Source organism: Phocoena sinus, chromosome X (genome assembly GCF_008692025.1).
Source record: "Phocoena sinus isolate mPhoSin1 chromosome X, mPhoSin1.pri, whole genome shotgun sequence".
NCBI classification, from domain to species: Eukaryota; Metazoa; Chordata; class Mammalia; order Artiodactyla; family Phocoenidae; genus Phocoena; species Phocoena sinus.
This window is the reverse complement of record NC_045784.1, coordinates 126,666,333-126,693,845: the sequence shown is the minus strand read 5'-3', so window position 1 is coordinate 126,693,845 and position 27,513 is coordinate 126,666,333. Positions and strand designations below refer to the sequence as shown.

The 27,513-nt window shown below is 42.9% G+C and overlaps 1 long non-coding RNA gene across 1 annotated transcript in view; it reads right to left on the bottom strand.

Annotated features, from left to right (window-relative positions):
* Window positions 1-27,513, bottom strand: part of LOC116747334 — a 115,942-nt gene that overhangs the window by 14,090 nt on the left and 74,339 nt on the right. Inside the window, exons 9-10 of the long non-coding RNA XR_004347989.1 lie at window positions 11,210-11,386; window positions 3,480-3,557 (exon numbers count right to left, since the gene is read on the bottom strand). This is a non-coding gene — a long non-coding RNA (uncharacterized LOC116747334). The remainder of the gene's footprint in view (window positions 1-3,479; window positions 3,558-11,209; window positions 11,387-27,513) is intronic.

The following is a 27,513-nucleotide window of genomic DNA, read 5'->3' as shown; positions in this document are numbered from 1 at the left end:
AATCCAATATGACTGGTGTCCTTATAAAAAGAAGAGATTAAGACACAGACGTGTAGAGGAAAGATCACGTGAAGACATGGGGAGAAGGCCATCTGTGAGACAAGGAGAGAGGGCTAGAACAGATCTTTTCCTGACAGGCCTCAGAAGGAACCAACTCTGCAAGCACCTTGACTTTGGACTTCCAGCCTCCAGAAGTAGGAGACAATAAGTTTCTGTTGTTCAAGCCACCCAGTCTGTAGTACCTTATTACGGCAGTCCTAGCAAATGAATGTACCCACTTATAGAGCTCTATCCTCCCTGCTGGATCATGAGCTCCTTGAAGCCAGGAGCCCAGCACCAGCCCAGTGCCTGGTGCCCAGTGGATGGTCAGTTAAGAGTCACTGAAGGGGCTTCCCTGGTGGCGCAGTGCTTAAGAACCCGCCTGCCGATGCAGGGGACACGGGTTCAAGCCCTGGTCTGGGAGGATCCCACATGCCACGGAGGAACTAAGGCCGTACGACACAACTACTGAGCCTGCACTCTAGAACCCGTGAGCCACAACTACTGAGACCGTGCACCTAGAGCCCGTGCTCCACAGCAAGAGAAGCCACCGCAATGAGAAGCCCACGCACCGCAACGAAGAGTAGCCCCCGCTCGCCGCAGCTAAAGAAAGCCCACGCACAGCAACAAAGACCCAGTGCAGCCAAAAATAAATAATAAATAAATAAATAAAGAGTCGCTGAAGGCAAGGTTGCCTGGGGTGGGCGGGAGCATATCAGACTGGGAGGCAGGCTCCCCATTCCTTTCAGGACAGGTCTGGGGGGCCTGCCTGCTGCGCCTCCCTCCCTTGATCTTTGGCAGTCAGAGGGGGTCTCCTTCATGGAAGAGGGGGTGAGCATCTGCAGCAAGGAGCCTGGTAGCCCGTGCTCCTGGAGACTCCAGGTTGCTCTGGGAAATACTCCGTGCCGGCTCTCTTCTCCATACAGCATGGGGTGAGGGCCTTGACAATCAGGTTCTGGTACCTGAGCATCCCGTGTACCCGTAAGTCTGGGATGTCTGAAGCATGACGATTTGGGGAAAGGGGTGGTCGAGATCTTGGAAGTTAAGTAGGAAGTAGAATGTTAGGGTGAGGAGGGCCCTGAACACCAGGCCTCGGCTGGGACTTCGTTCTGAAGCCAGGGGAGAGCCAGGCCTTCGGAGCGGGAGGCATGACTTCACAGTGGGAGGAATGTCCTTCACAGTGGGGACAGCCTGGAGCAAGGGAGACAAGAGAGCGGGCTTTGCCAGCACCCACGTGCGATGTACGTAGTCTGAACCCCAGAAGCCAAATGGTGAGTGATGGCTGAGGGAGTGAGGCGTTTCTAATTGGGCAGCTGGGGCTATGGTAGGCTTCCTGGCCATGACCTGAAACTGTCCAGCCCTGTGTGCTCCCCAAGGTCAGAGGACCTTCCATTGTCTCCACAGAGTCCACTGCCAAGCTCAATCCGAGGGCCCAGCATAGAATCAAGAGTCTCTCAGGAGAGGTTTGTGGACCAAATTAATTTGCAGAAGAAGGAACGAATGCTAAGTTTCTGTTTTAACCCTGTAGAACAACCTTCCGCCCCCCAAAAGATGCAGGGAATGAAAAGTGGGGAGACTTCATTGTGAAAACCAGCTAATATTTAAACTCAAAACTTCAGAGGCACTCATGGAAGTCAGTTCCTGAGAGCAAAGGGGAGCTGCAACTTCCAAAGGGCAGTAGCCCTCTGTGATTTCCACAGACATGCAGAAGAGGAGAGTCCAGATCTACAGTGAACCAGCTCCATCCAGCAGCATTAATCATTGATGATGCCTTTGCATCTGTTTTGGTCTAACGATACAGGAAGAAAAGGCCTTTCCAGGGTCAAAGAAAATGCTGCGTTCAGTGTCACCCTTTGTTTATCTCCGAGCTCCTTTCTGTGAAAGTTCTGCAAAGCCCTCAGGGGCATGCAGGACAGCCCCATCCCCTGGGAAGAACAAAGGGCTTGTCTGTGAGTCCTTGGTCCTGCTGCCTGCGTATATATACTCTGACATACAAATGACATCCCATGCCACAGGTGAGATGGCTGATCAGTAAGAGAGGACTTGCAGCTCTTCTGGAATTTGTCCTCAGTAAAGCTGCCAAGACCTTCAAAGACTGGGGTCCACAGCGGGGAGTGGTTAGCACAGGTTGGTGGTAGGGCTGCGAGTAAAACGCAGAGAGCTTGACTCCTGGGCCCAGGCTCCTCTCACTGGACCATCCGGCCTACTTCTCAGGCTAGACCCACAAGTCCCACCAGTCTGACCATCGTGATAGAATTGTCTGGTCAAGTCAATGACAATTAATTTGGCTAATTTCTTTTCTGATCCCAATGATCACTTGTTTGCATTGGCCAGGAAATGAGTTTAAATGGACTGGTTGTTCAAATAGGTCCTTGACTACGGTTGGGCATAGAGGGCTTTGTCATTTAGAGTCCTGGGTTGTCTGTCACAGTTAACGGTACATCAAAGAGCAACAGATTAAGAACAGGCCTAACTGGTCCATCCAGACAACGGAATACTATTCAGGAATAAAAAGAAATGAGCTATCAAGCCATGGAAAGACATGGAGGAACCTTAAATGCATATTGCTAAGTGAAAGAAGCCAGTCTGAAAAGGCTACATGTTGTATGGTTCAATATATATGACATTCTGGAAAAGGTAAAACTATGAAGACAAAAGAAAAAAAGAGAAAGATCCAAGGTTGCCAGGAGTTTGAGGGTAAGTGGGGAGTGACGGGGGTGGAACACAGGGCATATTTAGGGCAGAGAAACTACTCCATGTGGTACTGTAATGGTGGATTCAGGACATTATGCATTTACTGAAAACCATAAAATTGTATAACACAAACGGTGACCCGAATGTAAACTATGGATTCGAGTTAATGACACCATATCAATATTGGTTCATCAATTGTAACAAATGCACCACACCAATGCAAGATGTTAATAATAGGGGAAACTGAGGGAGTATATGGGAACTCCCTGTATTTTCTGCTCCATTTCTCTGTAAACCTAAAACTCCCCCAAAAGTCTATTAATTAATAAAAATAAACATTGATAGAATAGGCCTAAGTGTCCAGATACAGGAGGAAACAGTGCAGGGCTTGAAAGCTTCTGTTCCGTAGCAGACAAACAGGCAAATGCCTGGTAGACTCTGAAACCGTGGCTAAAAGTCTTCGCCAACACATGAGGGTAAACACTGGACAATTTGGTCCTGTATCTGAGTACTTAGGAATAACTTTTTATAGGCATTATGTAGTCATGGTTTTGGTGATAATGCTGTATGTAGCTGAACAATGGCCCCAGAGCATATGAAAATGGAAAAAGCAAAACAAACTAGAAACTCGGAGGATAGTTGTCATTTTTTATATCAAAAGACTTCAAAATTTTCCCTTTCAATCTAGACCAACTGCATTACATCCTACGATTTTCTCACTGAAGGCAGAGAATGTGGTTACATACCAAGAAGTGGAACTCTTTAGCCTCTCATTGTTCTTCTCCAGCCTTGGTTTTTGTGCTAAGTCCTTGAGTGCCTAAGACCTGGAGCAAATAAACAGATATGGCAATAAAAACATAAAAGAATGCAGGAGACAAACACTACTGGGTTGACCTTATATGTACAATTGACAATTACGGAACACAGCACTTAGACTAAATTCTACACACAGTTCAAGGTACTTCAGCATAAGTATCATTAACTCTGGCTTTTGTTGAGTGAGATCCCTGGAGGTGGGACCACTTTCAGACAGTTCAAGAGATCCCTCTAAAACACATTCTTTTCACAAGAGAGAAGACTTGGTATTACAGAGATGGCAATCCTTCCAAAATTGATCCATAAATTCATTTCAATTTCAATAAAAATTCTAATAGATTTTTTCATCAGACTTGACAAGCTGACAATAAAATTTACATGGAAGAGCAAAGGGGCAAGGATATGAAAAAAACACTCACGAAGAAGAAGAAAAGAATGGGCAGGGGATAATGCCACCAGAGAGCAACATTTCTTATGAGCCTACAGTAATAAAACTATGTGGTATGAGCATAGGGGCAAAGTAAATCAGACCACTGAAACAGAACAGAAAGCTCAGATGTAGGGAACCTTTGTATATGACAATGATAGAACAGCAGAGAGGCAGGGAATGGATAGACTATTTAATAAATAGTGCTTAGATGATTGGATAGCCATGTGAAAAAAAAGGAAATCCCTATACAAAAATAAGTTCCAGGTGAATTATAAAGCAATATGTAAAAATAAAACATTAAAACACTAAAAGAAAATAATGGAGACTATATTTATGATAAGGCAGGACTCCTTAAGAGAAAAACACAAGCCATACCATAAAATATTAACAAATTTGACTTCTTTTAATTAAAACACTTATAGAACAAAGACAACATGAAGTTCAAAGACACCTACAGACTGCGAGAAGATATTTGCAACAGATATAAGTGGCAAATATTCGCATTCATAACATCGTAAAACATTCTCAGGTCAAAGAGTAAAAGACAACTAAAATGGAGAAAAACAAAACAAACAAACAAAGAAACCATGATCGGGCACTGCATAGAGGGTGAGACCTGAAAGACCATTCAAGATATGAAAAGCTAGTCAACTCCCTACTTATCAGGGAAATACAAACTAAAGCAAGAAGACACCTTTCATGCCCATCTATTTGGCAAAATAGTAAAGTCTAACAGTATCAGGAATGTTGTTGACGATGCGGACGTACACTGTTGCTGCAAGCACAAGCTTGGCCTGACTGCTTTGGAGACCACTCTGATGATGCCTCGTAGACAGTTGCTTAAACGATTACTTACGGTGGAGCTCAGATAGCTCACTTTAGACCTTTGCTCTTTTCTAAATTAAGTACTGAACACTAAACATTTCTCTATAAATCTTAGCTGCACCCCACAAATTTTGTTATGTCATGTCTTCATTTCCATTTAGTTCAAAACATTTTCTAATTTATCTTGAAATGGGTTATTTAGAAATGTGTCGTTTAATAACCATATATTGAAATAATCAAGAAAGTGAGAAGATGACCCACAGAATGGGAGAAAATATTTGCAAACCATACACCTGATAAGGGACTTGTATCTAGATATATATAAAGAGCTCTTTGAAAAAATGTTATTGAAGTATAGTCGATTTACAATGCTGTATCTAATTTCTGCTGTACAGCAAAGTGACTCAGTTATACAAATATATATATACATATATATTCCATTCATATTCTTTTCCATTATGGTTTATCACAGGATATTGAATAGAGTTTCCTGTGCTGTACAGTAGGACCTTGTTGGTTATCCCTTCTATATATAATAGTTTGCATCTGCTAATCCCAAACTCCCACTACATCCCTCCCCCACCCTCCCTCCCCATTGGCAACCACAAGTCTGCTCTCTATATCTGTGAGTCTGTTTCTGTTTCGTAGATAGGCTCACTTGTGTTGTATTTTAGATTCCACATTTAAGTGATATCCTATGGTATTTGTCTTTGTCTGACTTACTTCACTTAGTATGATAATCTCTAGGTCCATCCATGTTGCTGCAAAAGGCATTATTTCCTTCTTCTAATGGCTGAGTAATATTCCATTGTACATATATACCACAGCTTCTCATAAAGAACTCTTACAACTCAACAATAAAAAGACAAGCAAAAAAAATACAATGTTTAATGTTATTCCCAAAGAAAATGTTTCCTAACTGAACTCTCCTGTCAAAAATATTTGTTCTATTTAATAATGCTTATCACCTATTATACAGATGCCCTGTGACAAAAATAATCTTTTGAGATGAGGTAAAAACCTCAATAGTATCTCTCCTTCTTATTTTTTTTCTCATTTATCTGCAATCCTTTATCATAAAGTAAAACAAACAAGAAAAATACTAAATATACTGAGCACGTGTTCAAATAATTTCGACTCCTGACAGTTACTTGGCATTGACATGATGCTTCCATGGGTCTGATTGGCTCAGATTAAATATTTCATACCCAAATTTGGCTTCCTTCTCTATTTGACCACAGCCTTACATGGTGACACAGCTTTTTGTTCCAGCATCAATCCTGAAAAATACGGTGGCCCATTTGGTTAGAGCAATGTGGACTGCAGATGCAGTCTGTCCAGGGCTCAGCTAGCAGCCCAACCACACTGTACCTGTGAGTCGCGGGGGTCACCTCACCATTCCTGGAACGCCAGTGGAGTAAATGACAAGAGAGCAGGAAAGGAGTCAGTGAGGACTCAAAGCTATGTTAACCAAGAACACCAGATTTCCCAGGACAGGAGCACTTCCAATAGTTGGCTTCATTGACCCGGCTCTAAATACATCTGTTCTTATCAGACTATGGTCTAGAATTGTAACTTCAGGGCTAGGAGATCTCGGATCCAGCCAGAATCACCTTTCCTTATTTGGTATACTTGCTCTCCCCTGCCTACTTCCCATTAGGGGCTGATTGGCAGTGAAGTCCCTAAGATGAAAGAAAAGTCGGCTAGGAAGTGGAGTCTGGGAGTAGCCAGGACAAAGCCGGGGAGGTCAAGCATCTGTGACATGCCACTGAGTCTCTGAACCTTCAATTCCTCGTCTATCGAATGTGCATCTCATACCCACCCTGCCACACCGGATATGAGGATTCAGTGTCAGAATGCACAGAAAGAGCCCCTAAAAGCTCTGGCACAGAGCCAGCCCTTATGTTGATTAAGAGTCGACCCCTGGGGCTTATGGGAAGGGGATCCTGGGTAGCCAGCCCAAGACGGGAAATAGCTCCAGAGCCGAGCCCTCAGTCAGCACAGCTTCCTCCACGCCACACAGGACGACAGCTTGGAGAACGGGCCCCATGGATGGGTGGTCACACGGCTTGCCCTAGTTGAAAGTCAGCATCTTCTGAGTGCACAGGACCATATGACAACATGTTCACTGGGTACTTTGGGGGAAGCAGCCGCCGGGCAAAAGAATCATCCAGCAAGTCCTCTCAAAACCCCAATTCAACCTAGAATAGATGCTATGCAAGGCCACTGCAGGGTACTGCTTAATTGAGGTGACTCTTTTCCTCACCACTCTTTCCACCTTCATCCAGTATCTTTTAGTTAATTGTCAAAAGGTTGTGCTCTTTGAAGCACCTGCTGTTCCAGTGACTGCTACAGCTGGGACTTTGAGGCTGCCTGACAATTTCCTAATTCTGATCCTAAGTTGAGGACACTGCCAGAGCAACACAGGAGTGGCAGAATATCTAGGGTAACCGTGCCATGCCACGTTGACTTCTGTGGCTTGTTCAGTACATTCTGGATTTATTATCCTCTTTAGCTGCTGTGACCTTGAGGAAAAGCCATCTGAATTGTACTGTAAGTATAGCTCACTTAAGAAGGGGGATCTGCTCTACATCTATTAAATGATGTCTTTCAAACTGAAATGAGTGTCTTTGGAGTGACACTGTCTTGGATTACCCTTTTGAATTATCCATGCTCCTTCCTTTAACACAACAGAAGGCTGGCATCACCATCACACCTCATTCTGGGGAGTTGGGCAGAGATAGTTAGAAGGAATTTTTATTAATATCTGTGAATGGGTACTCTAAAAATAAAGGAAATGCTTTTTAAAAAAATAACTGCATTGAGACAATGCCTACTTTCACAGAGCTTAACACGTGTTGCCATCATCTGTTTGATGGCATCTATCCTTAAAATCAATTTGTAAGTATGTACTGAGTATCTGCCATATATGAAAGAGAACATTCCACACTGTAAACACAGAAGCTTAAGTAATCATAGAAGACGTGATGCTGTCACTTGAGTAAGAAGAGTACAAGAAATGGAGAGGGAACTTGAATTTCTGTGTACCTACTATGTGCCAAGCTCTATGCTAGGTTCTCTCTCTCTCTCTCTCGCCATACACACACACACACACACACACACACACACACACACACACACACACACACATATATATTTATAGTTACATGTCTATAATTTTAATTTTCTTAAGAACCATAGAAAATAGGTGTTATTAGCTCCTTTTAAAAATGAAGAAAGTTGAACTGGGTAGATATTGAGCAGGTTATACATGGCCATACAAGCAGTATGAGATACAGGCAGGATTCAATCCCAGTCTATCTGACTCCAATGACTGTGTTCTTTTTACTATACTGCGTTGATATCTAAAAATATGGTTCTTCAGATCTGCGGCAGGAAATGTCCATGATGATCCTGGATTATCTTACCATACCTAGCAAGGAAGCAAAGACTACTAAAGTCATGTAAAAAGGACTTAAGGAGCCAGTTTAAAGAGGCTCCCAGTGGCCAATGCAAGCCTCAATATGAATAAGAACAATGGATCAAAATACATCAAATATGTTTAAATCCATAAATTCATCATTATACTTTTAAAAAAAAATCACTCACTGACTTTACTTGCAGATGCTGGCGAACTAGCTCAGTATTTTGAATCAGGCATTTATCTTACCTTCTTATAGAAGCTGTGCCCTCAGATAACCAAGTAGTAGATAAACAGACATATTCCAGCTAACAAATAAAGAAGGAAATATAAAATAAGAATATAACAATTTTGCAATCCTTCATGAATGAGTGAATCTAGACTTGATCATCAGTGGCTGACATCAAAAGAGACAACCAGATCATATGTCTGACATAGTCTCACCAAAACCAAAACAAAAAGCAAAAAGCTTAAACATGAATCTGATCAAACCTCTAAAATCAACGTGTTTTTGCAATCAGCAAAATTCAGACTGTGGGAAATGCTACAGGGAAAAGAATACGTGTTCTTCAAAAAACTAAATTGCAAGATGAAGAAAGGTCAGGGGGGAACCTGTAGGTTAAAGGAGACTAAAAGACTATATCAATCAATTACAGTATCTATTCTTATTTAGGGCTTTATTCAAACAAACAAGAATCCTTTTACCCCAATTGTAAGATAATTGGAAACTGGAACACTGGCTGGATATTTGTTGATTTTAGTGAAGTTTTGTTCATTTTGAGCTGTGATCATTGCATAGTGGATATTTTTAAGAGTCCTAACACTTTAGAAATACATACTGAACTATTTACAGCTGAGGTCTGCAATTCGCTTCAAGATATTACAGAAAGAGGGAAAGTGAATGTGGTATAGATGAAAGAGTGGCCATGGGTTGATCATTTTTGAGGTTTGGTGATGGGATTAGGGGTGTCCTTATATAATTCTACCTGCTTTTGTATGTCTTTTTCATAATGAAATGATATAAAACATATATATGATTTGAAGAGACATACATACAAAATCCCACATCTTGGAATTGATCCTACAGATATACAGTGGAATCACACCATATGCATATGCGAGTCATACAGATTCAAAAGTAGGCACTCGGCATACAGAGAGGGAGAGGGGAGAGAGGTGTGAGAGAGACAGAAAGAGACAGAGACAGAAAGATAGAGGAAAGAGAGTTGAGAGAGACAGAAGACAACAATTGAGATGGTGTAGCAAGTTGTGCCTACCATTCTTCTCAAAGACCCTGCTCTGCCCTAGAGAGAATGTAAAGTAGATGCTGTGATTCTGTTAATCCCTCAGTAAGTCTCAATCCCCATGTGCCTCTCACAGAGTGAGCATCTCGTTGTGATGCTGGTATATAAAGATGCATACATGTCATTCAACATGGCTCATAAGTACAAGCTCATCTCATCAGGTGCTGAGCCAAAGACCCAGAGATCTACTTCAATACTGGAGGACAAACAGGCAAACAGACTCTGCTGGAATGATAAAGATATGGTATGTCGGCCTTCCTAAAGGAATTTTAAGGGTGTTTTTGACTATATGGGATTTTCACTGTATGTGGTAGTTAAATAATCTAACAAAAGATGCCAAAGTCCACTGTACCCCACACGGGTGTGCAAGGATATGTGTAAAATATTTTTAATATTTAATATACCATCGTCATATTTTAAAAACTGGAGAAATCCCAAATGTTCACTAATAGAGGATTGGTTAAACACAGTGCATCCCCACAATGGAATACTTTACGGAGCCTTTACAGAGAAGAAGGTAGATATTTCCCAACCACCGATAGGAAAAGATGTCCAAGACATAGCGTTACATGGAAAAAGCACATGGCAGCACAATGCATGTGGTGTGCTTCCATTTTTGTAAATAACAAAAGGGATAAAGATGTACCTATGGACACGTACACACCATTGTTTATTACAGGACATTTCAAGAATACACAGGAAGCTGGCAATAGTGATAGACTCTGATGAGAGGGGATGGGACTTTAGAGTGGGAGAGTTACTTCCCTTGCAGTGTACACTCTTCTATATAGTTTGACATCTTATCATGTTCATGTATCAATACTGAAACTTTTGCTGAAGTATAACATACGTATAGAAAAGTGCATAGTTCATACCTGTACAGCTCACTGAATGAGCATAAAGTGAACACACCCAAGTAACCACTACCCGGGACCCCAGATAGAACGTTCCCAGTCTCCAGAAGCCCAGTCAGGCCCATCATCTTCCTCCCCTCCCTCCTGAGAGTTAGCACTATTCCTGATTTCTAATACAATCGTTTAATTTTGTCTCTTTCCAAATTTTATAGAACTTGAGTCACACAGCGCATGCATTATCTAGGGTCTGACTTATTTTGGTCAGCATGATGTTTGTAAGAGTTTCCCATGTTCTTGTAAATTTGTACCGCATTCCATTGTACACATGCACCACAATTTATTTATATATTATTCACTGTTGATGGACATTTGGGGTGTTTCTGTTATTTGGCTGGCACTAAATAATGCTCCAATGGACATCCTTGTATGTGTCTTTCGGTGAATACATGCAGTGGAATTACGGGGTCGATTGCTGGGTCATAGGGTCGATGTTTGTTTAGCTTTAGTAGATACTGCCAAACAGCTTTCCAAAGTGGTTGTACCAGTTCAGCCTTCAGCTAGCAGTGTATGCAAGTTGAATTAACTTTTCAAACAAACAAGAACAAAAACAAAACCCTAATTCGATTCATATAAGCATTGTTGATTTGACTGGTATTTCTGTGTTATATTCTGTTTCACTTGTAAAAGTTAAAGACATGGGTCACTATGTTACCACATGTGCTTATGCAAGGTTCTTGTGACAAATCCTCATTTGAGTTTCATGTCAGGGAGAAGATGATCTTAAAAGAGGAATATAGCTGCTTTCTGGTCCTCAGATAATACATACCACTGTAACCCTTAACCTGGACCGCCAAGAAATCCGGAGTTAATGTCAGTGTTCGACAGCTATAGCATTCCGCTCGTCCAAAGTATTTGGTGATATCGACTCTTTCTTTTTCAAATAGACAATTCTGTTCCATGTCTTACTTTGCATTATGTTTAAACCGGTAAGCTTCTGCAAATCCTTTTGGAAATAAAGGGGAAAGGTTAAATTGTAAATGAATAAAGCAAAAATAGTTCTAGTCCCAGATGGTGAAGTTTTAAAACAAAATTTAGGAAACTAAGGCTAATGCAACCCCAACAAGAAAAGTACAGAAAAGAAGCAGTATAGAATGCAGTGTTCTGTAATTTGTGATTGGCCAATCACCCTGTCACATGGCTGGTGGCCTAGGTAATGTCAGGCTTGGATGAGTCCTAGGTTCTCACCAAACAAAATGCCGTGTTTTATCTTGATGGGAGAAAGGTGGCAAAAGCAGTGCTCTCCCGGGATTTGGGAATTTTTGACTCAATAGCCTTTGGACAAGACCCTCTCCCCAGACAAAAGTCCAATTTCTTCTCCTTGAACTGGAATTAAGTCCACATTTGGAAGGGACACTCAATCTACTACCACATTTCTCAGTCGGGTATTGCCCCCTTGGAACATCTTCCTAGCTGTGCTTCCGGGCAGATCGAATCCCACATCCTTCCTGGTCACTGTCAGAGTGAACCCTAGCCAATCCAGAGGTCCACTTTCCTCACCTTGGGATGCTGCTCGGATGTTCAGTTGATGCTTCATGAATGTATCAATGAACTTCTTAGATCTCACAGTAGTGACCAGATGGTCTTAATAAGAGCTCTCCATTTGGCTCGGGGCTAAGTCTATGCTCAGCTTCAAATGGATATCACAAAGAATAGCAGCTCAAGGGAGAAAGAGAGCCTGGGCTGAGGTCCCAGTAGCGTTTCCAAAGATCTGGAATTCGAATGGAACTTTGAAAAATAGATAAGGTATAAAGGTAATAATAAACCTGATATTTGGAAAATCACATATGCAGAGCAATATGCCTACAGACCAAAGTAGAGGGAATGAATATCAGGAAAGGAAATTTGGGTCAGTTCACAAGGCCTTGAATGCCAAACAAAGGAATTTAGATTTTATGCAATTATTGAAGATTTTTGAGTAGGCTGAGAAGAGATCACGACAAAAGAATTATTTCAGGAGATGAATCTGGCTTGGGGAAGAAAATAAGTAGAGATTGTACTGCTACTGCTATTATCCAGGCAAAGACAACTAGTGCCTGAAGTTGGGAGAGAGCAACAGAGACGGAAAGGCAGAAACAAGAAGAGTACAAAGGAAAAATCACCAGGGTTCAGAAGTGATTAGATGTACAGAAGGAGGCAGAAGGGAGAGCTGAGAATGCCACTGAGGCTTGGAGCCCGGAGAACCATGGGACAGACACCTCTACCACATGTGGCGGCATCCTTTGTAATAACAAAAGACTAGAACCAACCCAAATATCTGTCAATATGGACTGACTGGTTGAACAAACTATGGTTCCTCTTTGGGATGGCATGCTATACAGTTAAAAAAAAAAGGGGGGGCTTCCCTGGTGGCGCAGTGGTTGAGAGTCCGCCTGCCGATGCAGGGGACACGGGTTCGTGCCCTGGTCCGGGAGGATCCCACATGCCGCGGAGCGGCTGGGCCCGTGAGCCATGGCCTCTGAGCCTGCGAGTCCAGGGCCTGTGCTCCGCAATGGGAGAGGCCACAACAGTGAGAGGCCCACGTGCCGCAAAAAAAAGAAAAAAAGGAGCAAGGAAGTTCCCCATACGGTGACGTGGAACAATCTCTAGGACACGTTAAGTGGAAAAGGGGGAGCAGAGCAATGTTTGTAGTACATGTTACATTTGTGTAAGAAATAGGGGATGGAAAACTACTTATTCTCACTTGTTTAATATTCAAACATACAATGGATGCATAAACCAAAACCTAATAAACATGATTGCTGTAGAGGGAGGGAGGATAAAGAATGGAGGTAGGATGGAAGCAGGACTTTTAGAATATCTCCTGTTATATCGTTTTGACTTTGGAACTATGTAAATGTTTTATACAAATTAAATTTAACAGGGGAAGGAAAAACAATCCCCAAAACCCAGAAAAAAAAATGAAGCAAATGAATCAAACTGTGTATCAACTTGGTAACATAACCACACAGAGAAAAATTACTTCAAGTGACTTTAAAACACAGTACTTTGACTACCTCCCTAGCAGAATTTATTCTAAAGGCAAAAGGAAGAGCAAAGACATCTTAAATTGCATTCGGTAGTCTTGGTAGTAACACTGGAATTGTTCCTTTGAAATTGTTACAGATATAATATAGGGGAATGCAAGTAATTGTATTAATATCATTAGGAACCAAGACTTTCAGAGTGGGAGAGAAGAGACAGTTACAAAATCAAAGATGTTAAGTAAAAGCCTATACTCTTAAATTCAACTTTGAACTATCAGTAGGAACTCATCACTTTCCCTTTTTAAAAAATACGCGTTTTCTAAATTCTTTTAACTAAAAAGAAAAGACCTGACAACCTAGCAGCGGTGAGGAAACCCAGCCCTCAGAAGGGACTTAACCTGCACACCGCAGTGAAAGTTCCAAGTCTTAACCACTGGACTGCCAGGGAATTCCCAGACTGTGCTCTCTTAATACCATTTTACATCAAGAGGAACTAGAGCTCTTTGGAGAAATGGCTGACTCCAGGACTGGGTTTGGAATTGTACAAGATGAGCCCGAAACATCTCATCAAACCTAAAATCAAGAAATCTATCATGACGAAAGGAAACAGAAGCCAACTTGAAAGGACCCTCACTGACCTAAGATGAGACAACTTTAGCAACCAAATGAACGACTAAAATGGATCGAAACACATTAACAATCCATTGGTTCATAGCAATACTTAAAAAGACTTGGTTGGTCACCATTGGAGGTTGCTAGGATACCAACTCATTCCGAAAATTGATGCTTTTTAAAGGAAGGTATCGAACATTTATCCTGCCTTTCTTTTTTTGTTTACACTGTAATTCAAGGTAACCAAATGGCTGATAAGTAAAATTCTTCTTTATAGAAAAGCCCCAACTAATAAATGAAGAAGGAATAACAATTAGAAAAATGCCATTTTGCAACTCTTAATGAAATAATGGACCTAAGCAGTAATCATCCCTGGTTGTTAAAGCCATTAGGGGAAGGGGTGATGGGATCTTTATAATGGAGGACTCCAGGTGATACTATCTGAGCCCACTGATCAATGTTAGTATAGCTAAAAAGTGGGGGCAATCAGACATTATTTGCCTCATGAAATAACGGGATAGAAGGTACACAGCCTTGACTGTGAAGTATTCTTTCCCCAGAATTTCAACCTCCATCTAATCAAAGCCTCTAGACATAGCTACCAGTTTACAGAGGATAGAGAAACGAGTTCAAGGGACAATACGAGGAAACAATCAAGCCAATTGAGAATGTGAGACATTCTTCAGGGCAAATGACCGGGTTTCTCCAACAACTCAAAAGCAATAAAAGACTTAACGAGACATAACCAAGTGCAATGTGTGGGCTTTGTTTGGGTGCGAACTCCAACAAATTAACTATAAAATGATATCCTTGGGGAAATCAGGGAAAGTTGAATATGGATTGGGTATTAAATGATATTAATGAATTATTGTTAATTTTGTTAGATGTAATAATAGCATAGTAGTTATTACATTACATATAACATATGTAATGTATTATAATTACATGTAATATATATGATGATGTATTATAACGACTATGCCATATATATATATATGAGCTAAAAAAATTGAAAGGCACTACTGCTAATGAGAAAAGAGAAGATGGAAGAAATGAGAAAAGAGAAGATGCGGAAAGAGGTAAGTTTAGGGAAAAAGGGATGAGAATTTCATTTTTATTTATTTATATTTTTAAGTCCTTTTTCTGCCAGTTGCTAGCTGTGTGACTCTGAGCAAGTTCCTTAACCTCTCTGTGCTTCACTTTTTATAACACATTTTTGACGCTTTTTTTTTAAATTTTATTTATTTTTGGCTGTGTTGGGTCTTCGTTGCTGCGCGCGGGCTTTCTCTAGTTGCAGTGAGCGGGGCGGCTCTTTGTTGTGGTGCGCAGGCTTCTCATTGCGGTGCCGCAGAGCACAGGCTCTAGGCTCATGGGCTTCAGTAGTTGCAGCACGCGAGCTCAGTAGTTGTGGAACGCGGGCTTAGTTGCTCCGCGGCATGTGGGATCTTCCCGGACCTGGGCTCGAACCCGCGTCCCTTGCATTGGCAGGCGGATTCTTAACGACTGCGCCACCAGGGAAGTCCCGGGATGAGAATTTTAAACATGAAGTTCAGGAAGACAGCCAAAGAACCAGGTATAGATGTGCAGCAGGAGCTTAAAAATGCACACTTGAAGCTCAGAAGAAATGTCAGGGCTGGAGAGAGATTTGGGAGTCGTTCATATAGATGCCTCTAAGGAGTGAAACCTTGGGATTCGGTTAATTTCACTGGGAAAGAAGAAAGGGCCCAGTCCAAAACCTAGAGAACACTTAGATCACAGTGAGGTGGGTAGTGGAGGTGGAAGAGCAAAAGGAAGACTCAACACCAAAAAAACAAAACGAGGAACGAGGAAGGGGTCAGAAAAGCGGGAGAAAACCCCAAATAGTTCAATCTCACGGACATTAAACAAGGAAAGGATTTCAGGGAAATGGTGGTCAACGGTGTTGAATCCTCGAACAAGACTGAGGAGGATCAGGCCTCAGAAAGTAGAGTATCCCTTACCTTACATTCCTACTGTCCATCCTAATTAATTTCAGGCTGACAGTGACCTCGCTAGTAATAGTGAGCCTCTAAGAAACCGTCTTAATCATCAGCCTCCACCTGTTCCTTCATTCATTCCTTCCCTCACGCACCCACTCGTCCAGCCACTCATTTAATCAGCATTACTGAGTTCCTGCTCCAAGCCAAAGCCCTGCCGCGTTCTGCAGATACTGAAACAAATACAGTATCTGCCCTCCAGCTTAACGAGGAAGACAGACCTGGAAAAATAATGACCACATAGTGCTAACATTTCAGCATCGACTTATTGAACGTATATTCTGGGCCAGGCACTAGGGGAGGCACTAGATATACAAACACAAACAAGAGGTTCCTGCCTCCGGGGCTCAGAAAAACAGCTGGGAAGGCAGACGGAATTCGAATATGTTGCAATGCGGACTACAAATATGAGGAAATGTACAAATTATGTGAGAGTGCAGAGCAGGAAATGAAGCTTGTAAGGCAGTCTGTGAAATAGGGACTATTCATATGTCCATTTCACACACAAGGAAACTGAGGTACAGGGAAGTGAGGTTACAGCTGTGAGTGGCAGAGCCAGGGTTCGAGTGTGGGTCTGTGAGACTCAGGAGCTCAGGTTACCCACTCTGTCATCCTGCCTGAGGGCCTCTTCCAATACCCCCATTCCCTTTCCACTGTGCCACGCTGGTCACACCTCCAAGGGCACAGGGCAGGTGATCAATGAGTGCCGAATGAATAAGGGAAGTGTGCAACCTCACAGGCTGTTGGAAAGGTTCACTGAGATGAGTACCAGGTCATCTGAGGTCACAGTGTAGGGTGGTGAGGATATAAAGACCCCACACCCAGAGGATCTCTGCTGGGTGGGCCACTATTACCAAAAAGAGCAGTCAGGTAACCAGTGTGTCTGGACAGCTAGTGATAGGCATCGGGGAGCTTTGAGACTGGGGGGCAGGACCTCAGTCACAGGGACTGGGAGGGGAAGGGGCAAGGGCTAGGCACAGTCACAGCCCTGGAGGGCTCGTGCTCTGAATGCAGGGGCTCAGGGACCCAGATCTAGTTACCCAAACTAGGCCAGCAGCACAGAGAGGCGACAGCCTGCCGGGCTGACCTGGTCCCTAGTCCACCAAGCCACGAGAAAGCCCTCTGATGGTGAAGGAGGAGGAAAAAGAGGGGAAATCGAAGGGAGAGGAGGCAGAGAAGGCCGAAGAAGAGGAGGGTGGAGGAGACGGAAAGGAGAATAACGGCAGCTGACTTTTACCCAGTGCTGAGGGTGGGCCAGGTGCTGGGCTGAGTGCTTTACAGGCAGTCAGTAACCCAACCATCCTGTGAGACAGAAACTAACATTTAACTCTCCATTTTATAGACGAGGCATTAAGTAACCTACTTGACGTTACAAAGCCAGGATTTGAACTCCGGCAGCCTGACCCCCAGGCAGGGTTCTAATCCACTGAACTTTCCTGGGTCTCGCGGTCTTACTGAGATGGGCTAAGCTTGCTAGGGGCAAGGGGCTCCGCCTGCCTCTTCCTGCACCTATCAGAGCCCTGCCGGCAGGTAGCAGTGGCCCTGGTTGATGATGTACATGTGACTAGTCAGCACAGCAGAGAATTAAGAATCTGCTCCAAATATTTCTTTTGAATTGCAGAGAGAAGGTGCTGGGGCGGGGAGCGGAAATGCTTCCATCTCCTCCTGTGAACGCCTCAGGTTGCCAATCCCTTGATCTGGAACAATGAAGATATTAACAAGGCCTTGCACCGGGGTCCTGCCCTGTAGTTTACAAAGCCTTTCACATACATTACTTAACGCGTCACTTTGGAGAAAACAATTGGAAAAAAAAAAAAAAGCTGGTTCTTGATCCTGGAAACTTTCCCCAAAAGATTGTGTATTCCTCTCCACTTCAATCCACATATATTTCCCAGATGTCTCTGGTCTTCCTGGAATTTCTATTAAGAATTTCAGCGATCCCAGCAAGGATGTTCAGACATCACAGTTTCTGCTAACATATGGAGCCCAGATCTCCTGGTGTCAAATTAATTTCACTTTCTACCCCAGCTGGGGCCAATGCTTCCACAGGAATAGTAGCAGGGAAACAGGCTCCACCGGAGCTGAGGTGTCATTCCTGGTTTCTGTTCCATTAGCTCCCAATTCAATTCCCCCACTCTACTCAGATCCCCACAGCTAGACCCACTTATCCTTATGCCTAGAGGCTCAAGCCGAACCCAGTTCCCAGACCAACCCATTCACAGGCATAGGGGCCAATGCCTGGCCTTAGCCCTGAGGCTGGGGTATTAGGAATAGGCTGCTCTCCTGGATCTGGTACCCCCAGAACAGCTGCCTGAGAGGCCGTGATGCTCCCGGACCAGAACTCTCCCCAAGCCCACCTCTTACACTGACACAGTCTTCACAACTAGCCTCTTGCCTCGATTCCTATCCCTAAGTTCTACGTGTTGTCCTACCAACTATCTCTGCCCCCTTTAGAACTAGCGCCCTGGCAGATGAGAATATCTTACTTGTCTCTTCCCCCAACACGTGGCACGGAGGATGGTCCTCAATGCATGCCTGCTGGGTGGATGAGCCCTTCCGCCCGGCCTTGGCCTTGCCCACCCTTTTCTCTGGAGCTGGAACCTTGGCCCACTGATGGGTCTGGCCACTAAGGAGGGGACTTCTAGATGATGATTCCCCAATTGGCTGAAGATCCAAGCAATACTCACATACCCGCTCTTTAGCTGTGTGATTTTGAGCAGGTTACTGAACCTCTCGGTGTCTCAGTTTCCTCATTCGTAAAGTGGGGAAAGAGCATTGTTACCTAATGGGATTGGTGTGAAGATCAGAAGAGTAAAGAGTGAAGCTATGTTAAGTGCTTGGTACAGCGTCCATCCATATAAGTATCTGCTCCTGCCATTGCTATTACTGTTGAGTTAGTTACTGTGGACCCTTCAATGTTGACCATTTCCCAGAATGTCACTGCGGCCCCTGGGCCTGCTCCCTTGCTCCGCACCCACTTGCCTGCCTCTGCCTGTACCAAGGCCACTTCCCCAAGCATGTGTTCTGGCCCAGTGTCTGTATCCAGCACCAGGGCTCGATTACCTCTCCCCCACTGCCTGGCCTGCTTCTGCCATTAAGCCCATCATTCCAGACACACAAGTCTTAGCAGGCTGAACACCATCCTTCTAACAACTGTTCTCTCGGGGCCGGGCTAACCCTAGGGCGAGCGGAGGTGGGAGAAAGCAGTAGGGTTAGAGGGGTAAAGCAGCAGCACAAAAAGCTGGGCCACGTCCCTGGGAACTAGGTGTGGCTGGACAACCCTCTGCAAGCCGGAAAGACCACTTCCCTTGATGGCGGAGCCACCCTGGGAAGAGTTTGTCACAAAGCAGGAAGGCAGCTGGGCTGTTTGCTTCGTGGGGGGTAGGGGTCCTGCCAGTGCAGCTCCTGACATAATCAAAAGAGAATCCTAGCATCTCAGGGACTCAGGGTCACACTCTGAGAGAGGACAGTGGCCCACCCAGCAAGATCACTTCTTTGCTGCTCAGAGCCCTGGAGGCTCTGCAGACCTGCTGACGTGGGGAACGTCTGACACGGGGGTGCCCTTAGAACTCGTTTAGCCCCTTGCCTTTCTCCTACAGGTAAGGACACTTCAAAACTAGCCTCAAAGAATGGCTTGTCTTGGCAACTGGACCCAAGCACTTCTTGCTGGCCTATGACCCACAGCGTCGCTCTTATCCTCACTGCTGTGTTCCACATCTTCCCCATCTACACCTTAATGCCTGGTCCATTTGGTCCCTCAGCCTGAGCAATGCACTTTATGGACTTGGGCTGCACCTCAGGGCTTTTCACTGACTGTGCTGCTCCAGGCAGTGTCTGCACAGAGAACCTCTCCTTCAGCCCCAGCCAGACTGGTCCCCTCCTTTGCCTCTCCTCACGTGCATGCAGCTTCCAGGTCATGGGATTCGGGCACTGTGGCCCAGAAAAGCAATAATAATAGCAACACAAGCTCCTTGGCAGCAGGTGAGATGTTTTTAACTTTTAAAATAAAGAACAGAATACTAGTACAAATCTCAGTTTCAGCTCTGCTTAGCTACACGATCCTGAGCAAGTTATTCAACCTCTTCGAACATCAGTTCCTTTATCCATAAAATGGAAACTACACGGGATACCGTACCTGAGTGCCTGGCAGTAGGAAGAGCTCACTAAATTCTAACTAACAGATGATGTAATAACCTTTACATCTTCGCCATCCATCAAGCTGGTGCCCCAGGGCAGTTGCTCAGTAAGTGCTGAGTGAAAGATGTTTCCTGACCTGATCAGCCCAACCACCAGGTGAGGCAGGTAGAGGAGACCCTGGCCTCTCCAGGGATGGAGAGCTGAGGCTGGGTGGCTAAGTGACTTGTCCCAAGTCAGAGTTAGTAAGCAGGAGAGCCTGGACTGGGAGCTTCTGTTTCCTGACTCCCAATTTGCTGTTTACTATTTTATGTCACCTGATCAAATTTAGGGCCAGAAAGGAATGTAGAGATTACCTAGCATATCCTATCATCTCAGAATGTGAAAACTGAGGCCAGAGAGACCAAGGACGTTTCACAAGACCAAAGAGCTAGTCAGCTGGGGAGTAGAGCCCAGGTCTCTGACTGCCAGCTTACTGATCTACCAACAACACAACAGCTTAGCTTGCAAAAATCACCTCACTGTTCCTAGTTCAGCAAACATGGTCATCCTAGGCTCCAGGCTACCGCAGCTTTCTAAGGAAACACCCAAGTGGTAAGTGCAGAGGCCTCCTGCAATGACAGACCCGCCCTCAGAGGACCAGATTCATTCTTCACAGAGGGTACACTTCCCACGTGATTTGAAAAAACGTGTCAACGCGAAGCTCAGTGGCAATCAAGAGTGCACCAACAGTCACAAGCTCGGTGGTATGGAGTACCATGTTTGAAGTGGACCCTACAGAGTTTCTGGAATGTCAAGCATGAGCTCTGAGAAACACCCTACTTGGCAGGTCCTCTAAAGCAACAAAGACGGTTAAATGAGGCCCAAGTAGCACAGGATATTATTGTTTACATGCGACCCTTATCCCAGGGCTGTGGGAAATGGAGCCAAATTCCACAAGCTCTTTTCTCGCGAGAGATGCTTGGCAAAACAGAGAAGGCCAGCAATGCTTCTTGGTCCGCTGTTCTTTCTTGAAGTCAGCTTCATTTGAAAACAAAACATGATGTCCTCAGAATTTAAGCTCCGACCCTGGGGAGATGTATTAGGTTGCTCCACTTGGAATTAATCTGAGGATGCAAAAGTCAAACGAGCATCATGTTTGCCTCACATGAGGAACACATGAGGAGGGGGCAGAGGTGAATAACTCATTCATCAATGTAACAGAAAAGGGATATCCACTGCTCTTTGAAAGGTTTCAAAATTCAAAGGGTTTCAGCTGAAACACGAGGGGATGTTTTCTGTAGACGAAAGTCGACACCTTGTATTCTAATAGTCCTTTTTTCCCCTTGAAAATATCACCAAACACATCTGTTACACACTTCCTTGTAGTTGGGCCACGGTGAGTGCAGAAGCCTGTGATTGATGGAAGAGGCCTGTCTCCGTGCTCACGGCATGCCCCGGCCAAGCACACAAATCAAGAGTACCTTGCCCTACATCCTCGAGCACGGGCAAGCTAGTGCAGGCATCCACAGGCTCAGTAAATGCCATGCTTCTTGGTTCCCTCCGCTTCCGATATAAATAGCCACAGCAAATCTTAGACAAGCGGTCTGTCTTGGTTAGCACACTTGCGTGGGTCTTGGCAGTAAAGGAGAAAGGCCTTTGGAAAGCACCATCTTTTTGGACAATCTAAAAATGATAACATTTTGCAGTTGGTTTTACTCTTACTGCATTCACCTACCACTTACTGCAGGTCAGGTTCTGGGCTAGGTGTTAGAGAAGAAGAAAGGAGAAAACAGTCAATTCTGTCTTATGGAGCAGGGATTGGGCTCGATATTTTTTGAGCTGGTCATGTAGGACATGAACAGAGCTTTGACAGACATGGGGATGGGGATGGAGTACTAATGAGAGAAGATGTAAGAAGGAAAGAAGCTGGCTAATGGCTCATGCACTCATTTGCTTAAACAGTTGGAATCACTGGATTGTAAATGGTTGGGGCTGTCTTCTCAAAGTGAATGAGTATATTCATGGAACACACACTTGTTATTAATAGGACACAATGCCTTTTTGCAAAAGACTACATGGAGTAGAAAGCAATGGACTCCCATAACTATGTTAGTATTCGTTTATAAGATTTCTGAAGCTTCTAATAAACAGGAATTTGGTCTTGTCTAATTGGGTTTTAATAGTCCAGACAAAATTAAGAGCTAGAGGAATTTTATATGGCTTGCTTTTCATTCAAACTTTCTATAATCCTCATCTCTTTAGAAGCTATAAATTATAACTTACCCTCATAAGATTATAAACAAAGCCTATAAGTACAGGAAAAAAAATTAATCAGATATTGTTGGTTTTATTAGATAACAAATATTGCAACCAGAGTCCTATGTCTGGTCAATAACGCCACAGGAAAAGTCATTCATTACTTTCTAGCCTATTGGTGAGACATTTTATGAAAATAAAAATCGTCTCCTATACTGTTAGAACATACACCTGTAAAGGTACATTTTACATCTATACCATGGATGGTAATATTATGTCTATGTCACTAACTGGGGAAGCACCCAAAGCTGAGGATCAATTATTCTTCATTGTTTGAAATTCTCAAAGGTCTTCTACGGTTCAGAAGGAATCTCTCATTGTTACGTTCCAATGTCCTGAAATATATACCTAAAGAATTCTAGGTATTTTCATTGTTTTAAATAAAAAGAGGTATTTATCCCAGTTCTTATTAAACTTGCAAAATTACAAACTGGCCAGAACCCAACCCAGGACACATCACAGAATCCAGAGATGAATGGTTCTATAAAAGTAGCATAAAAGCAGGGAGGAAACCTCTAGGAAAACAAAGGGTGGATGGGTCAGGGAGCTGAGTTGGGTAGGACTTGGGGCGGGGGGTAGAGGGTGGGAAGGCAGCCTGCAAAAGAAGGACAGGAACAATGGACAGAGGTTAAGGTGGGAAACTTTTTTTTTAATGTGCTCCTTTTTCTCTCCTTATCTTTGCCCTGAGAAGACCATTTTCTGCCCCTTTGCCACCGGAAGGCATGCTAGCCATAGACCTGTACCCACCAGGGGTGGCAGGGTAACTTCGGGGTGGAATTCAGGGCTGGCTGGAATGATGGGTCCTAGGTAACATGTGCATATAGATTGGCTGTCCCTTAAGAGTTCTTCCCTACCTGCATCCACACAACAGTAACCCTGAAAGCTCCAGGACTACAACTGGGAGAGGCTTCTCTTGAAAGAGAGGAATGCCGAGGCCCAGTCACCATTTGTAACACTAGAGGTTTTCTCCCCGGAGGCATATCTTCCCTATCAAACTCACTGAGGGGCACCAGCCAAGGTTTAAGGTTTAGTTTCTCCTCAGAGTTACATATTACAACCCAAGATAGCCAACAACTCTAGTGGAAGAGAATCTCACTAGGAAAAACAGCCAATGGGTATTCCCTGGAAAGTATGGTGGGACAACTGAGAATGGCAGGTGAAACTGGGATGGGTTGTACATTCTCTAATACCAAGTGAGTACAAGGGGCCTGTGGCAAAAAGGACTGAAGCAGCTGAAGGAATCTAGCCCCTATGCATTCTCAAAGCTGACCTGCCAAGACTCCCTTCTGTGACAGAATCCCACATTAAGGACAAATTGGCGAGAGTGAAATCAAAATGGAGCAGCATAGTTTCTTCTCCTGATCCTCCTGTAGAGAGCAACTATATACTCTGGGAAAAATATAAAGAAACCACAATATGAAGAGACTGGAGGATGAACAGAAGCAGGTATATTCTGAAGGGGAGTTGACACAAGGTGAGTTACCCATTTTTACAGCTTTTAGACTGAGGGCAAACTAAAACTGCTCAGTGGCTAGGACACCAAGAATAAGACACCAACAGTAAATTAACAATCTTGCTGGTATGAAGAACTATAGGACAGAGTTCAGGACCACAACCATTGGAAAGTAAGGGGCGAATCCTGGAAAGAAGAGAGCCAGAGACAGAGGGAGCTCCAATTTCTGTCTATAGACCCTCCCAAACTCAGCTGACTCCTGAACCACACATAAGTGGGAAAGGATTTAGCTAAAGATCAAAGCCCTGAACTAAGATTTCAACTACCACCAAGAAGCAAAGTTTAGAGTTTAAAATCTAACCACATCAACTGTCCACCAAAACAATAAAATCAATATTTTTTGAAGGGATAAATCAGAATCCAGAGTACCCATAAGATAACACTGAAAATATCCAGGCTACAATCCAAAGTTATTCAACATATAAAGAACCAGGAAATTGTGATCCATTTGCAAGCGCTAAAACAACCAACAGAAAACAAACCTGAAATGACCCAGATGCTGGAATTAGCTAAAAAGAATTTTAAAGTGATTATTATAACTATGCTCAAGGGAGTAAGAGAAAATATGCTCACAATGAATGAAAAGATAGAAAATCACATCAGAGAAATAGGGACCATTAAAAAAAAAAGAACCAAATAAAAGTTCCAAAACTGGAAAAATATAATACCTGAAAAAAATTTAGAAACATCATAGGATGGGCTTAACAACAGAATGGAAATGGAAGAGGCAAAGTTTCAGTAATCTTAAGGTAGAACAATAGAAATAGCCAATCTTAAGAACAGAGAGAAAAATATTTTAGGCAACAAAAACACGAACAGAGCCTCTAGCACATATGGAACAATATCCAAAGGTCTAACATACATGAAATGACAGTTCTAGAGGGAGAGGTGGGGGAGAATGAGGTAGAAAAATACAATGAATGTGTAATGGCTTGTTTCCCCCAATTTAGAGAAAGACATAACTTTAAAAATTCAAGAAGCTCAGCAAACCCCAAGAAGGTAGAAAAGAAAACTCTGGGAATATCAGTCAAACCACTGAAAACCAAACATAATTAGCAAATCATAAAAGCAGCCAGAGATAAACAATGCTTTATATACAGAGGGGGAAAAGTTTCAAATATGGATGACATCCGAAACAATGGAGGCCAGAAAAGAGCAACGTCTTTAAAGTGATGGAAAAAAAGCCAACCCAGAATTCTATACTCAGCAAACATATTCTTCAAGAATAAAGGCAAAACAAGGACATTTTCAGATAAAACAAAAGTTAAAAAAAAAACTTTGCCAGCAGACCTGAACTACAAGAAGCACTAAAGGTGTAGGAGAACAGCTCCACAACACGGTGCCCCAATGACATTTTTGGCTCTATATGGACCACTTAGTCAAGGCGTGACCACAGTTTAACCTGGGTCTTGGAAGAACACTCTGCAATTCCTCCTGGAGCAAAGGAAATAAGCAGCCTGGTGAGGATCTATCACAGGGCTGTTCTCATCCATCTCCCTAACGTCAGTTGACCACAGGACTTTCCACCATGCCCCACCCCCTCCTCAGGGTACAGCTAGCTGCATGCTATAAAAATATCTGCTGTTGTTTAAAGTTGACTCCTCAGTGGCAGAGCAATCCATTGTTCATGCCACCTGTCACCTGGCCCCTCTGGCTCAGTATCATCCTGTGGGACTAGAGATATCGGGTACTAGTGCCAGACTGATCTTGCTCTTGTTGCCTAAGTAATAAACTGAATCCATTTGGACTTGTTGTCTCTTTACCAGCTGAATCTATGTAAGTGTGACAAGCCAACTGAGCAGCTGCCTAGATACTACTTGACCTCTTGACAAGAGGAAGTTCTTTATCAGACTGAAGGGAAATTAACCAGATGGAAATGAGTTACTCCTTTAAAAAATGGAAGTGACAAATATCTTGCTAAATACTGAAAGCTATTCGTGTTCCTCTTAATTTCTTAAAATACATACAACTATTTAAAGCAAAAATGATGATGTTGTCTCGTAGGCTCTATATGCAGATGTAATACATATGACAACTACAGAATAAAGGACAGAGAAGGGTTAAATTGACCTCTAATGTTGGAAGGTTTCTATATTTTATATAAAGTATTATCATATTATCTTTACTTAGACTGTGTAAAGTTAGAGATATATGTAGTAATCTGGAGAGCACACTCTAAAAATTACTATAAAGAGGAATATCTAAAAAGCCAGTATGTTTTTTTCCTTCTATTTATTTATTTATTTAAAATTTTTATTTTATATTGGAGTATAGTTGATTTACAATGCTGTGTTAGTTTCAGGTGTACTGCAAAGTGATTCAGTTATACATATACATGTATCTATTCTTTTTCAAATTCTTTTCCCATTTAGGTTATTACATAATATTGAGCAGAGTTCCCTGTGCTATACAGTAGGTCCTTGTTGGTTATCTATTTTAAATATAGCAGTGTGTACATGTCAATTCCAAACTCCCAATCTATCCTTCCCCCGAACCCCTCCCCACCTGGTAACCATAAGTTCATTCTCCAAGTCAGTGAGTCTGTTTCTGTTTTGTAACTAAGTTCATTTGTATCATTTTTTTAAGATTCCACATATAAGTGATATCATATGATATTTGCCTTTCTCTGTCTGACTTACTTCACTTAGTATGATAATCTCCAGGTCCTTCCATGTTGCTGCAAACGGCATTATCTCATTCTTCTTAATGGCTGAGAAATAGTCCATTGTATACATGTACCACATCTTCTTTATCCATTCATCTGTCGATGGACATTCAGGTTGCTTCCATGTCTTGTCTATTGTAAATAGTGCTGCAATGAACATAGGGGTACATGTATCTTTTCAAATTATGCTTTTCTCCAGATATATACCCAGGAGTGGGATTGCAGGATCATAGGGTAGCTCTATCTTTAGTTTTTTAAGGAACCTCCACACACTGTTCTCCATAGTGGCTGCACCAATTTACATTCCCACCAACAGTGCAGGAGGGTTCCCTTTTCTCCACACCCTCTCCAGCATTTGTTATTTGTAGACTTTTTAATGATGGCCATTCTGACCAGTGTGAGGTGATACCTCTTTGTAGTTTAGATTTGCATTTCTCTAATAATTAGAGATGTTGAGCATTTTTCCATGCGCCTGTTGGCCATCTGTATGTCTTTTTTGGAGAAATGTCTATTTAGGTCTTCTGCCCATTTTTTTGATTGGGTTGTTTGTTCTTCTGATACTGAGCCACATGAGCTGTTTGTAAATTTCGCAGATTAATCCCTTGTTGGTCACATCATTTGCAAATAATTCTATGGGTTGTCTTTTTGCTTTGTTTATGTTTTCCTTTGCTGTGCAAAAGCTTTTGAGCTTAATTAGGTCCCATTTGTTTATTTTTGTTTTATTTCCAATACTCTAGGGGGCAGATCAAAAAAGATTTTGCTGTGATTTATGTCAAAGAGTGTCCTGCCTATCTTTTCCTCTAAGAGTTGTACATATCCAGTCTTACATTTAGGTCTTTAATCCATTTTTTTTTTCTTTAATCCATTTTG